Source organism: Loxodonta africana, chromosome 1, assembly GCF_030014295.1.
Source record: "Loxodonta africana isolate mLoxAfr1 chromosome 1, mLoxAfr1.hap2, whole genome shotgun sequence".
NCBI lineage: Eukaryota > Metazoa > Chordata > Mammalia > Proboscidea > Elephantidae > Loxodonta > Loxodonta africana.
The window spans coordinates 26,757,355-26,773,739 of record NC_087342.1 but is presented as its reverse complement, the minus strand read 5'-3'; the positions used below and the strand labels follow the sequence as shown (position 1 = coordinate 26,773,739).

At 44.1% G+C, this 16,385-nt stretch overlaps 1 protein-coding gene across 26 annotated transcripts in view; it reads left to right on the top strand.

Annotated features, from left to right (window-relative positions):
* LPP (LIM domain containing preferred translocation partner in lipoma) overlaps positions 1-16,385 on the top strand; it is a 761,291-nt gene that overhangs the window by 119,693 nt on the left and 625,213 nt on the right. The window lies entirely within an intron of this gene.

The window sequence follows — 16,385 nt, the reverse complement described above, 5'->3', positions numbered from 1 at the left end:
GAGCAGGAGAGGAGAATGGAAAAACAGAAGGGAGAAGCACAGCTTTTGAGAGCTGACTCTAGAGGTTTTCCGTGAACACATTCCTAGCCTGTTTCTCCGGCAGATTTTTCCATGTTTCTGACATTCCTTGAGTTTCAAGCAAAAGCTGTTTTGCTGTAGACGGCACGGAAGTTCAACTATGGGCGTGCATTTACTGAGTGCCTGGTGTATGCAGGCCTGAAACTGGCTTTGGAGGATGCTGAGGTAATGAAGAGCCCAGCAGTTGTGTTTGTGTGTGCACGGGTGTTATGGGGAGCCTGGATTCTGGAAAGGGAGGATTGTGGTTCAGGGAGTAGGTGGATAGGTATGCCAACAACTAACAGTCCCCTGGAGGCCGGCTGTGAAGTGACCTGGGCTACAGTTACGAGTACTGTGGAAGGACCAAGGCATCTGTCGTCTGCTTCACGGAGGGAGTGACATTGCATTGTCCTAGGCCTAAAGGATTGGCTAGGAATTAATATGCACTGAAGAGAGTTGAGTCTTCAAGACAAAGGAAACAGCAGAGGCTTGGGTGTGAGAATATTTGGAGAAATTGGAAGTGTCAGGCTGTGTCTGGAAGATGCTTGCAAGTGAGAAATCTGTATCAAATTATGAATGTCTCAGATTCCTCTTCTATGAAATTTGGAGTTTTAGTTCTGTAGACAGTAGGGAGCTCGTACAGGCTTTATGGAAGGCCTGTGACAAGATTACCAGTTGCCATTGAGTGGATTCCAACTCTTGACAAACCATGTGTGTCAGAGCAGAACTGTGCTCCCTAGGATTTTCAGTGGCTGATTTTTCAGAAGTAGATCACCAGGCCTTTCTTCTGAGTCTCCTCTGGGGAGAATTAAACTGCTCACCTTTGGGTTAGCAACTGAGCTCTTAACCATTTGTGCCACCAGGGCATGTCCCTGGGTGGCCCAAATGGTTTGTTCTCGACTTTGAACTGGAAGGTTAGTGGTTGAAACCCACCCGGCAGCTCTGCAGAAGAAAGGCCTGGCAGTCTGCTTCCGTGAAGATTACAGCCAAGAAAGCCCTATGGAGTCATGAGTCGGAATCGACTCCAGGGCAACAGGTTTGGTTTTTGTTTTCTGGGTTTCCAGTGATACGGTTACTCTGGCGTGTGTGTGTATTTTGTTTTGCTTTCCCTTTTTCATTTGCAGTCTTTTTAGGAACTTTAGGCAACCTTAACTGTGAGAAGTATGCTGTCTTCTTTGTTGCTGCCTGGCCGAGCTCCTTCTCTGCTGCTGGTAATGAAGTGTGGCAAGACAGACTCCTGGGAGCTGCTGTGAGATCTCTGAGCAGACCATTTGCATGTTCTTTACCGTTTTCCATCCTTTTTTTCCCTCCCTTTCTCTTCCTCCTCCTCCTTCTTTGTCACCTCCCCCACCCAGAGCAGCCGCACTCCCCTCCCTAAAATAAATAAACCAGTCGCTCTAACAGGTTCCAGGCACAGTACTCACAGATCCCAGAAGTTTAATACAGAATTATTTTGACAGTGAGAACAAGAAGTGTTTTCTAGTTGAACGCACAGAACTTGCTTATTCCAACTGGGCTTTCTGCCGTACACACAGATGATATGTTTTTAGATGGCTCAGCCACGCGGGAGACTGTGTCGCTTCTCTTGGACGTCTGACAGACTGCTCACTCCCAAAAGTGGTTAGGGAGAAGATGTGAAGAGAGAGAGAGAGAGAAAAGCACGAAACTGAGTTCTTATTGCGAACATAACTTCCTCAGTAGTAACTTCAGTAAGTCACTGAGAGATTTCTGTGTATTTATTTATTGGTTTGGCTGCCTCTGGAGCTGCAGAGTCCTTTGTTAAACCAGGGCTCACATGGGTTCTAAAGATGAGGACAGATCGAGTTATGGCAGTGCGGGCGGCTCTCGAAGCATTCCAGTTGAATAGCTCTTCCAGAAATATTTCTTGACTCAGTTCTGTAGCACTTTTTATTGCCGGTTACTAAGCCGACTGAAGAATTCTCCCTGCCCTTTCACCAGACTTCTCTAGAGCTGATTAAGATCCTTCTGTCCCTGTCTGGCAGATGGAAGGATGGAGAATTGAAAAAAAGACTGGAGTTTGTTGTTACCCATGAGGGATTGATTTTTACCTCAGGTGCCAAAGCAGTGTCTGAAGAGTCAGAAAATGAATAAAAGTGTATACCCTCCTTTTTCAAGCCTTTTCTCTTCTTCTGAGTCCTACCATCAAACAGAAAGATATTTCCTCAGGGACAGCTCATTTGGTATGAAGTACTTTCAGACCCAGAGGTGAGCAGGTGGTGCGAAGAAAAGATACCCGTTCTTTCTGGCTTCCATAATCTTTACTTCTTTTACCTCAATTTCTCTGGAGATTCCCAGCTTTTTGGTGGTGGGGGCGATGCTAAGCTGATCTCTCAAAGGACAGTGAGCCCTTTCCTGAGCTTTTGTAACCTCTGATGGTTTCTTTTATTTAGCCCCTTCGACCTTGGAAAGTAAACTCGTTCAGCCTCAATGTTTCCAGATGTGTTTCCTTCATGGAATCCTTTTTTAAGCCCTTCACAAAATCTGATGTGGAATCCTAGTATATAAAATAGCCAACCTGTAAGTGCTGTAGTTCAGTGGTGGAAGGCCCAGTAAGCTTCTACCCAGGGCCAAGTTCTTTCTCCAGGACTCTGCCTCTGGGAGCTCAGTTTCAAAACCACTGTATTGAAGGCTCATGAAGGCCCTTGGTGGCCCTGATGAGCTGTGGTACTGCCCACTTTAAGAATTTTCTACCTCTTTGTACATCTTTCAAAGATGATGGTTCAGAAAATGGGATTAGCAGAAGATGTTGACCCTTCTTTGCTTCTACATACTGGCTTTGAAATGCCATGTGATGAAAGCCATTTAGCTTGCTCACTTTGGGTGATTCTTCTCAGTGGGCTTTGTCAGAGCCCAGGCCTTCCAGGTTTCCACACCTGTGCCTGGGCTGTTGTCTGGGCACGCTATTATTAGTTACATTGTGCTGAGCAGCAGTCTCAGTAAAGCTTTGTCAACCTGGTTGGGCCCTGGCCCTGTAACCGTTGCCTCAGGAACATTTATGAGAGGAGTAACATGGGGGTCAAGGTATATTTAAGGGAACTTTTTTTTTTTAAATGCTGAAATTGCTTTTTACAAGAAAGGTTAAGCATAGGCCATCTCTCTTCCCTCCACCAGTATTTATCCAGCACATCCATTCATGGGACACCCTGCTCTTTTTCAAAGAAAGTTCTCACTTTTATGATCATATTTTAAATTTTCAAATGGCAAGGCGATTTCAAAAGAGCTTTCCCAGCTAAGAACTCACAGCAACTCTGAGGCAAAGGAGGCTTAACAAGATTATACATGTACGCCCAAGTTAATGCTTAGGTCAAGGAGTTGTGAAGATTGAACCTTAGCCTTGCTGACTTGTGCCGCTGCACCAAACCACCGTTACAATCCATTCTCCTTGTAGCAGGAATTGTGAATTAATATGCTACTAACCCCCCCCCCAAAAAAAAAAAAAACAAACCCATTGTGGTTGAGTCCATTCTGACTCATGGCAACCCTACAGAACGGAGGAGAACTGCCCTATTGGGTTTCCGAGGTTGTAAATCTTTTTACAGAAGCAGACTGATACATATTTCTCCAACGGAACTGCTGGTGGGTTCGAACCGCCAACCTTTAGGTTTGGAGCTGAGTGCTTAACCACTCCTCCACCAGGGCTACTGTTTATTAAATATTTACTTGTATGTCAAGCACTGTGCTAGGTAGGTGCTTCGTAAAAAGCCCATTTAATCTCTTCAACAGTCCTGTAAGGTAAAAGTGATGATGTCCAGTTTGCAGACGAATCACTAGAGATACAGAGAGAAGAAATAACTTGCTCAGGGCTCTCCATTCTGAGAATTGATGGACCTCAGGTTCTGGCTAGGACTGCCTGCCTCCAGAGGACTTTCAAGTGTAGGATATGATCATTGCCTTTTTCCAGTCCTCATCCCGGAGACAAAAAGTATTCTCTTGAAAATGACAAAGCTAATCTGCAGGCAACCACAAGCTACAGTGAGTGCTATAAACTGTTAAGTGTGAACAGGTGGCTATTTTCGCACTTTGCTCTTGAAGGCCATAATGTCTTTATGTAGTCCCTTCAATCTTCTCTTTAGATTTTAAGTGCTGCCCAGTGAAATTATGAGTCTTCAGCTCTACAAGCCATTTCTATTCCCTGGGCCTTGGTTTCTCCTTTCCTGTTCTGATCTTTCTCTCCTTCTAAGTGTTGAATGTTGAGGGAGTGTGTTTATTGAATTGTCTTCATGTAAAGCTCCTGGTTGATGCAAACAGTTTGCTCTTGACTACTAACCTTAAGGTTGGCAGTTCAAACCCACTCAGCCATAATATGCAAGAAAGGCCAGTAATCTGCTTCCAGAAATTTTATGACCAAGAAAACCCTATGGAGCTCAGTTGTATTCTGTTAACACATGGGGTCACTGTGAGTTGGAATCAACACCATCCAGTTTGTTTTTGTTTCCTTTGAAAAGTATTATTTGGAGTTATAAACTGAACTTTATAAATCCCCCTTTTTATATCTGAATGACAATTGCAGATTATCCTTGTTTTCAGAGATTTTCTGCTTCTGAAATGCAGTTTGCGAAGGTTTGAAAGTCAGACACCACTTGAAGAAGTAACCAAGTCGTGTCAAGAAAGATGAGTGCCAAATATGTGTTCTGATGGGCCCTCTGGCTGTGTCTTGCTATTTTGGCGTCAGCTTTTTCTTCCTAACTCTTAGGTTAGAGCAATCTCCCCCTGTGCATACAGACACAGACACACACATACACAGAGACAGATGGACAGACAGACAGACACACACAAACACACCGTTATGAAAAGAAAGCCTCCTCCATTTGTCAAACTTGCCACTTTTCTCCCCAGACTCTGGTTAGCATACCTTTGGGTAAGCAAAAGAAAAATCTTTCGGTGCCAAGTTCAGGGTGTGAATCAATTCTCCCTGCCTTTTAGTAAATGTTTCCTAGACGAATTCATCGGATTTCCAGTAAAGACAAACAGCTCAGAAACCAAATTGCATTCATACTCAGGCCTGAGTTCTTGTCACCCAGACTGCTAAGCTCAGCTCCATATATGGCAAAAAGAGAAACAGGAAGAGAGAGTTGAGGGACAATAGCAGACATACAGTGCATTCCTAAGAAATGGGCATTTGCAACTGAGAAAACACGACTCGCCTTCGGTTCCATATTATGCAGAATATGAACTGTGAAGTCTTGAGAAGGAAGCCAGTGTTCCAGGCATCTGCCACAGGGAACAGTTTATTTTCCCTTTTCTTTTTGGTCACATGTAGGTTTAATTTGGAGTCAGACTTCAAGTCAATGATAGTATGGCATAAGGACTAAAAGAACTACTCTTGGAGTCAGCAGACACGGGTTCTTGGCCCAATTCGATGGCCAGCCTGCCATGAAACTTCCTTGCTAGCCTGTGTTTTCAGTGGCAAAGTAGCAGGGTAGGATTTGATCATCTCTGAGATCTCTACTATTTCTGTTTTCTTGGATTCTACTTTTGCCTGAGATTTTTCAGTTTCTGTGGAATTCCCCACAGAAAGTAGTTTCTGATTCTTCCAAGTACTTTCTGTGGTTTGATCTTAAAAAAACAAAACAAAACCCTGGTCTTGAATTTTTCTTTGTGATTTCCTTAAATATGTTTTGGACATGTTATTTGCTCTTGCTTGGCAGGTGCTTTTTTGCTCAGGGTGGTGATGAGTACATTTTCTATATCTTTATGGCAGGGGTGGATTATCCAATAGGCAAGATAAGCACAGTGCTTACCTTGCTTACCAGATCATCTGTAGTGAACAGTTTCACAGTTTTTCACCACATCAAAGATTTTGTTTCTGGGTATGGCTGGGATCTGTCTCTCTCCCAGCCCCACAGCACCTTCCTACACAATCAAAGCCTCTTTTCAAATTTACAATTCCAGACATTAGGCGAGGTAAGCATGGCCTTTCTTGTGCTTATTTACTAATGCTCCTTAGAAACAAGGATGGCGAGAATATGTCTCACATACTTTGGACATATTATCAGGAGAGATCAGTCCCTGGAGAAGGACATCATGCTTGTTAAAGTAGAGGGTTAGCAAAAAAGAAGAAGACGCTCAATGAGATGGATTGACACAGTGTCTGCAACAATGGGCTCAAGCATGACAATGGTTGTGAGGATGTTGCAGGACTGGGCAGTGATTTGTTCTATCGTACATAGGGTCGCTATGAGTCGGGACTGACTTGATGGCACCTAACAACAACAACTAATCTGTAGTGAACAATTTCACATGAGTTTCACTGTATCACAGACGTACTGAAACCCATGTGAAATTGCTCATTACAAATGATCTGGTAAGCAAGGTAAGCACAGTGCTTACCTTGCCTATTGGATACTCTGCCCCTGCTTCATGGTCTTCCTCTGCTTGACCTTCTTGTTGTCAAAGAAGACATGAGGCTATGCTCAACTCACAGTTATGGGAAAAGGTGTGTTCTTAGCAAAGACAGCCTTTTAATGGCCTTGTTAGCTGTCTGCTTCTCTTATAAATTAAGCTTTCTCTGTGGGAGACGTGGGACCAGCAGGAGGCAGATCCCACAGCTTGCTCACACCTTAGGAAATGGAACTAGGGATGTGAAACTGAGGTGTTGGTTTTCCAGTCAGTAATTGGATGAGTCACTTGGCTGTCACAGATGTTAAGAAGGTTAAGAAGAAAAAGAAATGCAAAACTCTAGGCCTAGAGTGGATTACAGTGACTGCTACTTCCCTGAGACAAGGCGTGATTTTCAGTGCTTCTCTTTGTCATGGATTCTATGGTCTGTGGCGTTGTCAACAGATTGCATTAGTCTTGCTGCAGTAGTTTATATCATCACACTCCTTTCGGAAGGGTTCCTAGCCAAAGTTGACCTCTCCTTTTCCCTTCTAAAAGCATGACATGAGTTTCTCAGTTGAGATAAAGGAAGAAGATTCCTTTGTTCCTTGACAAAAGATTCCTCAGGCTTTAATGTCTTGATGGCAGAACAGTTATAGAAAGTCACTGCTCTGAGTAAGCCATGGTGGTTTAGCAGTTACCCATAGAGTCTCCTTCTTTCCTGCTGAGGCTGAAGAACCAGTTGTGACTCTGCAGAAACTCAAACTTGGCCTTTCCTCCCTGCGGATGGCCCCTGTGCTGGAAGCTGGCGCAGTCCTGGGGGGAGGAAAAGAAAGAGGCCAAGCACTTATACAACGAAGAAGGATTGCTGTAGAGATGGGAGCAAAGAGGTCTGTATTCTGATGATAGCTCTGCCACCAAGGTTGCTCTGTGACCTTGGTCAAGATGGTTCAAGAACTAGTGGGCCTTAAAGGCTTCTTCCAGATCTTAAAGCATAAGTGTAATGTATTTCAAAGTTGTCTCTTCATGTCCCAGCTTGTTCCTCATGGGTATTCCCAGTGGTACTGAGCTCATCAGTTTGCATAAAGTTTTGATCATGCATTACCCTCTTAAACATTGAATAGAGCAAAAACCTGCTCCTTGGTGGGCTCCCCGTCTCTGTAACTGTTGTTGTTGCTTTCTGCTCCACCCTGACGCATGGTGACCCTGTGCGCGATGGAACAAAATGCTGCCTGGTCCTGCACCATTCTCATGATTGTTTGGGATTGGACCCATGTGATTCATAGGGTTTTCATTACTGGTTTTTGGAAGTAGATTGTCAGGCCTTTTCTTCTTAGCCCGTTTTACTCCGGAAGCTCCACTGAAACTTGGGCAGCATCATAGCAACACACAAGATTGACAGACAGGCGATGGCTGCTCAGGAGGTGCATTGGCTGGGAATCAAACCCAGGTCTCTTGCATGGAAGGTGAGAATTCTACTTCTGAACCACCATTGCCCACCCCAGTCTCCGTAATACTACAACCAAACTTTAGTGTAGCTTTCAACTCCCTTCACAGTCTAGTTCCAACTGATGGTTCTATTGTTTGGGAGCGGGACTTTGGAAGCATATCTTTCATGTGTAGCTTTCATCTTTACTTTGAGCTCTCTGTGGGCTCTTTGGTATCCTAGAGGTAGGTACGCATATGAAAAGAAGATCTGGCACATGGTGACGTGGCAGAGTTACTGGGTTGGGAGTGGAATTGATAAGAATGAATCAGAATTCTGGAGGTTTGTGATGAACTCAACAAATAAGTTAGAGAAATTTTAGGGAAACCAAGCACAATATATCCTCTGTTTTAATAAAAAGCATACGTTTTGGTGGTTACAAATGTTTAGTGCTGCTATAAGAAAACCACAGAAAAGACAAACCATATATACAGTAATAATTTATGGGCCATAACTAATCCTTTTGGAGTATGATAGGTGATGTAGGTTTATATAGAGCTTTATTGTGGACTAACCCCTTTCATATCCATTAACTCAACTGATCTTCACAGTAGGTCCATGAAGATGGGAGGCCAAGGGCTATTACACTCCTTATACTAAGGAACAAAACAATGCTGTAATAAAGTCAAGAGGTTGTCCAGTGTTTTGTGGGGAAGAGATAGCATGGCAGAGACTTGTCCAGTGCTTGTATGCCAGCACCCTGTTTTCTGCCTTGAAGCTTCAGCCTACACACACACACACACACACACACACACACACACACAAACACACACACCCCTTTGTGTTAGCCATAATTTTTGGTGATTAGTGGGGTGATATGTCCGTCACATTGCTTTCACAGCTGAATTATCAACTAGGGTACCATGTTAGATAACAGAATTTACTATTTCTGGTTTTGGACTGTTCACTCATGTATATGTACTTTCACTGATTTAAGGCAGCAAAGAACTAGTATTTATTGAACATTTAGTAAGTGCCAGGCCTTGTGTGAAATACTGAGCTGCAAATTGGACCATAAACCAAGGGTTGGAAAGGAGTTTAAAATTTGTTTGGAATACCATGTTTTCCTCTGATCCTTTGGTCTCTTCTCTGATATCCTTACCAGGTGGTAAGGCCAACTTGACTACTTTGAACAATGCAGAAGGTAGTTGCTCCATAGGCTGATTTTGGGCTGCCTAAATTAATTCTTTGACGGCACTGGGTTTAAATTAATTCTGGGAGTTGAAATCGAGGGAACAAGCCATTCTGTGTGGTCTTTTCTTTTGATTCCATTTTTGGGACTGGGATTGTGTCTATACCATTGCTCAGGGTTTAAGTCCTACACATGGTATTTGAAACTTATTTATACTTTCTTAGAACCACAAAATCTTTACACGGGAAGGGACCACAAAGATCCTGTTAAATAGCCATAGACCATAAATTCCTTGAGGTTAAGAGCTGTGCCAGATTTATTTCTGTATCTCCTCCTTCTGCATCGCCAACCAATGCCAGGTGGCCTCAATAAGAGTCTTGGATTGAACTGGATTTCTCATTCATACCGCTGTCTGCCCCTTACTCAACTTGTCCAGTCACTGGAAAGGAGTGTGATGGTGAAGACATCATGGGGTTTGCTGTCCTCCGCTAGAGCTTTAGTTGTGTTTAGATCTAAGAATGCTGAGTAACTAATAAAAAGCAACTCCAGAGTACTCTGCAGGTAGAAAGTGTTTCATGTGTAATAAATAATAATGGTTTCTCAAGATGAGGCACAGCCGCAGAAAGAAGTGCTGACCTTGCAGTCTCCAGAAACTTCTGATAGACCTTACAGTGGACGAGTGAATTGGCTGATGCTGACTCCTGTCATCTTTTGTCATCGGCACTTTCACCTTCAAGTCACTGTATTTCCACATTAGGGGCAAAACTTGCTTTCCTGACTATCTAGCAGTTAATCCTTCTAGTCATCATTAGAAGAGGGACTGGAGGAGCACCGTGAAACTTGAGAGGCAAGTCTTCCAAGCAAGACTTTAATCTGGCTATTTAACTCAGTGTTTAAATTCAGTCCTTTCTAGATCCCATTCTCTTCCCTACCAGCTATTTCTTCAGAGGAGTCAGTATTCACTTCTATTTTAGTTAAAGCACGTGGTACACTTAAGAGGTGGCAATTGGCACCTTTCCCCAAAGGAGACAGAGGAAAAGCCAGGATACCTCTTGACTTTAAACCATCGTAAAACATCATTTAGCTGTGTCAGAGTGTATTTCTGTTTCCGCAGAGAGGTCCTGCTTTTCCTCCTGGGATTTTATGGGCCGGGTGCCGTGCCCTTCCTTTGTCCTCTGGCGTGGGTTATCCTGATTCAGATTCAGTGAACATGTGGGGACTGCCTGCCAGTAGCTATGAGCTGAGCTTGATGTTTTCACCTGTGTTATCTTACCTTATTAAATACAAAGCAGGGAGTAAATACAAGTATAAACAGAGTCTTGCTCTTTCTTCTTGGTGACTTTAAAAGCCTCTTTCTTCTTAGCCAAAAGTGATCCACTCTAGCTGGACATTATTCAATCACTCAAGAAATATTTATTGAGCACCTGCTATGTTCCAGGAGCTTTTCTGAATGATATTCATTCTTCAGTGAATGGAACAAAGTCCTCCTAGAGCTAACGTTTTTGATAGAAGTATGATTAAAAAACAAGACAGAACAAACACGGCAAGCAAAACAAAACAGCCCTTTTCTTTTGGCCTTTCCTCCTACTTTTTCTCTGGTCTTCCATTTCTCTTTCTCTGCACAGCCTTGGACTCAGCACCCTTTCCCCTTTCCTCCTGACTTACCAAGTGTAATGGATTGAATTGTGTCCCTCCAAAATATGTGTCAACTTGGCTAGGCCATGATTCCCTATATTGTGTGGTTGTCCTCCATTTTGTGATCTAATGTAATTGCCTTATGTGTTATAAAATCCTGACCTCTGCCTGCGATTAATGAGGCAAGATTAGGTTATGTTAAAGAGGATCAGGGTGGGATGCAACACCTTTACTCAGGTCACAGCCCTAATCTGATGTAAGGAGAGTTACCCTGGGGTGTGGCGTGCATCACTTTTTATGTTACAAGAGGTAAAAGGAGAGAGAAGCGAGCAGAGAGAGGGGTACCTCCTACCACCAAGAAAGAAGAGCTGAGAGTGAAGTGTGTCCTTTGGACTGAGGGTCCCTGCACTGATAACTTTCTAGATCCAGGGGAGGATTGATACCAAGACACATGGAGATCTCCATGGAATGCTGAGCCCACAGGTGTTGAAAGGAGACAAGGACCTTCCCCCAGAGCTGACAGAGAGAGTCCTCCCCTAGAGCTGGTGCCTTAAATTTGGACTTCTGGTATCCTAAACTGTGAGAGAATAAATTTGTTATAGTAGTAGTAGATAGCTAAGACACCAAGACACTTATTTTCTTTTTTGTCTCCAATAGAATAATTCTTTATGTCTGCTTCAGCTTTTCATATGGGGATGAAACAGATGGGGCTTGATGCTGATTGGACCCCAACCTCATCTTCATTTCCTGGCTGCTCCTTTTCTCCTGCGTCACCTCCCGGGGTGGTGGGATGGTAGGAGCCCAATGGTGAGAGCCTGCAGGGAAGACTGACGGGTGGCCCTGTGGCCTTTGGGTACCCATCTAACATCACTCGGTTGGCAGGACTCCTCTGAAGGAACAGATGTGGCCCAAGTAAACAGTGTCACTGCCCAGGTGCCCCAGCATAGTCTGCTCAGAGGCAGTCTTCCTTGATTCTCTTCTTTCTCTTAATTTTTATTATGCAGCTAGCCCAGAGTAGGTGCTCAGAAAGTTCTAGTTTCATTCCCTTCTCTGTGGTCTCATAACTCTTTTATCTGGGCCAGACACTTACTATTTAATGTCATGGTTGTTGTGCCCATTTCTTCAATTCTGTAGGAGGCCTGACTGTGTCCATGTGTGTTAAAGTATGTGAAGTGAACTGGATGTGAGGAGTCCTGTTTTCCTCTAGTTCCTTGTTTTGGGATGAGAATCTTGGAGCCCATTTAAATCTCAGTCCTAGATCTTAGTACTGAAATATAGAGAGCTGGTCTTTGTGGTTTACCAGTTGGTTGGGATTGTACTGTCCCCAGATTTCTGCTGAAGTCTGAGATTTGCAGGTGCCTGACCACGCATGGGCTATTCTCCTCCACCTGCAAACTTGATATTTGAGTCCTTAGTAGACACAAGGCAGAGCGTTTGGGAAAGATCTCTTTTCCACTCATGATCTAGATCTGAAACGTGTTTTTCCTCTTTCCTTGGCTCCTGTGCTAGATTCCAGCCCCAACATCTCTTGAGATCATGCACGGATAGCAAGATAGCTCACACTGCACACTGACAACAGGCCAGGCACTGGGTAGATTGCTTTCTGTACATTATCTCATTGCATCCTCGCAGCCAGCCTGTACAGTAGGTACTGTTGTTACGCATATTGTACAGATGAGGAAACTGAGGCTTAGAGGGGTTTAAGTAACTTGCCCAAAGTCACACATGTTGTCATGGCAGAGTCAAGTTTCAAAACCAAATTTCTCTGACCCCAGCTTTGAATGTCTTGATCACACCTCCCTTGTGTCCTTTCCTGCCTGTCTGTGCATAGCTTGTGTGATGTGGGTTCTTGTCTGCATGCAGAGACCATGCAGGTGGCTGGAAAAAGTACTCCATTCTCACCTCTTCCCACCATTAGCACCTGTAGCAGGTTCCTCAGTGGTTCTCTTCTGACTTCTCACCAGATTCTGAATTGGCTCTCAAGGCTGAATTCGCTGACAAGCACCTTCTAATGAGTTCATTGTTTTTCATGGTTTACTTGGTTTATTACAAGCTAGGGACGGCTTGACATTTGCCTTACTGTCAGCGGTCTGCGATGTGCACATAGCCGTTTGCTTCATATCTCCTCACAGCGTTTCTCCTTTCTCGGTGCTTAGCGAAGACTCATGACCATTTGAGTTGAGAGTGGGTATGTTTTTGCACATCGATCACGATACTATATGCTATAATGAGATCTAGAAACGTAGCTGAGAATGTGGGAGCAAAACAAGAAATGAGAGTGAGGTTTGTCACATCTTCTGGTGGATGGTGGTGGGGACTGTGTAAAGAGCAAGCTTAGCCCCCTTGAAATCATCTTGCTCCCTGGGGGACTGCCTCGGCCTGGGATACTTACATTATAGGTGCTTTGCATTTTTGTATTACTTTACATTTGCAAAGAGCTTTCCAGTGATTTATTAGCTGCTCTTGTTTTTAATAGCCCCTGGTGGTAAGTTGATATTCTGCCTTCTGAGAACCTAAAAGCACAGAGAATCCTCATTTCATCACATATTACTGAATCTGGGAGTCAGGACTCTGACCTCCTGGGACAAGGCCATTTGAGGTCACTGCCCCATGTGTATTAGTAGGAGATCAAGTGGACTTCAGCTTCCAGAGTCCCTAAGGCAGAGGTGGAATGATGGCAGCTCTTTAAGGAAATGGCATAGAAGCTGCTATCGAAAGACTTGGGTTCCAGGCCTGGCCACTGCTAACCAGCTGTACCAACCTTGAGCATTTTGCTTATCTATGTCTCAGATTCACCCTCTTGTAAAACAAGGGTTATTGTCAGTGTCTCTTTGGATCCAAAAAAACCCATCAAGTTCCCATGGCGATTCTGACTCATGGTGATTCCAACTCATGGCGATTCTGACTCATGGCGACCCCATGTGTGTCAGAGTAGAACTGTGCTATGTAGAGGTTTCAGTGGCTGCTTTTTCAGAAGTAGACAAGCAGGCCTTGCTTCTGAGGTGCCCCTAGATGGACTTGAACCTCCAACCTTTTGGTTAGCAGTCGAGCATGTTAATTATTTGCACTACCCAGGGACTCCCCTGTAGGGTCGCTATGAGTCAGAATCGACTCGACGTCAGTGGGTTTGGTTTGGTTTCTATAAAATAGAATTCTGTGATGTTGTACCTCTTCGCTGGAGCTGCTGGGGTTAGGCCAATGAGTTACATGACAGGGCACAGGGGTATAGGTTTAAGCCATTGTCGTTGTTGGTAGGTGGTGTCAAGTTGGTTCCAACTTGTAACGACACATACAGGGGACCTGTATTAAAAAAAAGTGTTTGCCTTCCTTTTTCTGGGATCCAAGGATTAACTGACAAGGATATGCCTCCACATTCCTTTAAAAAAACACACCATCCTCATTCCCTATAAAACTGAGATATGGTGGGTAGAGTTGTAAGGGGAAAGCTAGACTGGAGCCAAGGCCATCAATTCTGCATCTTCTGGGAGTTGTAGAAAGTAATTAGCAGGCATGATTATCTCACTGGTTGAACACACGTTTTAGGGATGTGATGTAATGCGAGGAAACATTTAGTTGTCAGATTTTAGGGCTGTGTCAATTTATTCTTGCAGGAAAAGTCTAGTTGTCCTGGCAACCTGCGATTGATTTTCTTTTTGCTCTTGTCAGCTGCAACTGGTCCCCTTTGAATCATTTCTCTAATTTAATAGAGAGAACTGTATGTCCCCCCCGGTGACCGAATCTTTCTTAATGATAGGTAACCCCAGCAAATAGCCCCTTTTTCCTACCTGAGCCAGAAGCTATAGCTTATTAGTGGCTTCAACGTGTGTTGTTCTCTTTGTGGTTATTTATTTGTCTGTGGAGTCAGGTGTAGAAGGAAAGTGGCATTTAATTAATTAAGAGTTTAATCAAGCCTGTAGAGCAATGATGTAATTGGCAGCCAATCAGGGCTATTCATTTTCAGCTACCTCCTGCTCAGGGGTGGAATTAGAATGGACTCCAGGTGAGGAAGTCCTTTTGTGGGGGTGTCCAGCATTTCTGTGATCTGGGGAGGGTGGTGGAATGGCCCAGATGACAGAGAGAAAGCAGAGCTGCATGGAAGCTCTCTTGTTCTGTCACCTCTATTACAGGGAGGTGATCTTTAAACTAGAAAGGGTAGAATTGACATGATTAAGAAGAAATTGACACCCACGACAGCTGAGAAAGTTGTGAGAGAGCAGTTTGCTCTTGTCAGTGATTGCAAAGCTCCTGGGCCACGCACACTGCATCTCAGGATTCAGAGAAGAACGTGTGGTAGTGGCTGAGGAATGGCTGCCAGTAAGTTTGAGGAAACCTGGAAATCAGCAGAAATGCCAGAAGTTAGGGGATGAGGAGACAGATCTCAGTTATCAAAAGCCTGCCTCCGGAGTCAAGAATCTGTTGACTTACAGTGATTCTTGGTGCAGTTTTTAGAGTGGCTTATTAGACAGGTGATTTGTGTTTCTCTGAAAGGAAGCAGTGGTCACAAAGAGCCAGAACAGTGCCATTCAGCCATTTCCCTTTTTGTTTGGGTTAACCATTGGGTGGATTTGAACGCTATCACAGACCTGGTGTCCAGAGAGCAGGTTCTGGAGTCAGATCTACTGGGTTTGAATCCAGGCTCCTCTGCTTAGGAGCCACATGACCATAGGCAAGTTGCTTAATTTCTGTGACTCAGCTTCCTTCTCTGTAAAGTGGGGCTATGACGGTTCCATTAGAGGCTTCTGTGAAGACTAAATGAAGCAATGCCTGTGAAGTGCTTAAAACAACGCCTGGCACATACTCAGCTTTCAGTAAGTGTTGCCCATCATTAGTATTAGTAGGAAGACATTTGTATTTAGTAAAGCTATTAAAAATCCCTTACATCTTTCTGGATAAGATGAGGGAAATGTAAACAGGATTGCGAAAAACGCAGTTGATGGATTTATGGGTCTGTGAACAAATGTATATACTTTATTAATTACACGGGTGGAGAAAAAGTCCACTTCTTGATGGGAGCAGCTACAAGTTACAATGGAAGGGTGAGGATGCAGGGAGGGGGAGGATTTGTGACCATCTTGGCCCCTTACCATCCCCACTCCCCCATCCCCCATCTTACATGAAACAACTAACCATCATTAATGATTTGCTATGTGTCTAGTTTTTTTTTCCCCACACACTTCTATTTTTATGAATACGTATTTGGTTTTTGGTTAAAAAAAAGACCTCCAAAATTATTTATCCAAAGTTAACATCCTTTGTTCTTTCATAAAATACCAGGACCACCAAAGCTGAGATGGTCACTTGGAACTGCAGTTAACATGTTTGACCTATAACGAATCATCTTTATACCTGTGGGCAGAGTGGTACACAGGATGTCCTTCCTACTCCTTCACTGGGTCCTGGGAATGTTTTGTGTCTTCCTCCCTTGTGCTTTACCTACCTTGTACTTAACCTATCTTGTGCTTAGCTTGCTTACCTACCTCTTCTCCTTCATCCCCTTCTCCTCCCTCCCATTCCCTCTTTTCCTACCTTCTTTGCTATCTACCTCCCCTCCCTCCCTCCTTTCCTGTCTACCTCCCTCTCTCCCTCCTTCCTTCATTCCCTCCTTCCTCCCTCCCTCCCACCTTCCAGACTTTGCTCTCTCCCTGCCTCCTACCTTCCTTCTCTCCTTCTCTCCCTCCCACCTTCCCACCTTCCTTTCCACCTTCCTTCCCACCTTCCTTCCTTCCTTCCCTCCCT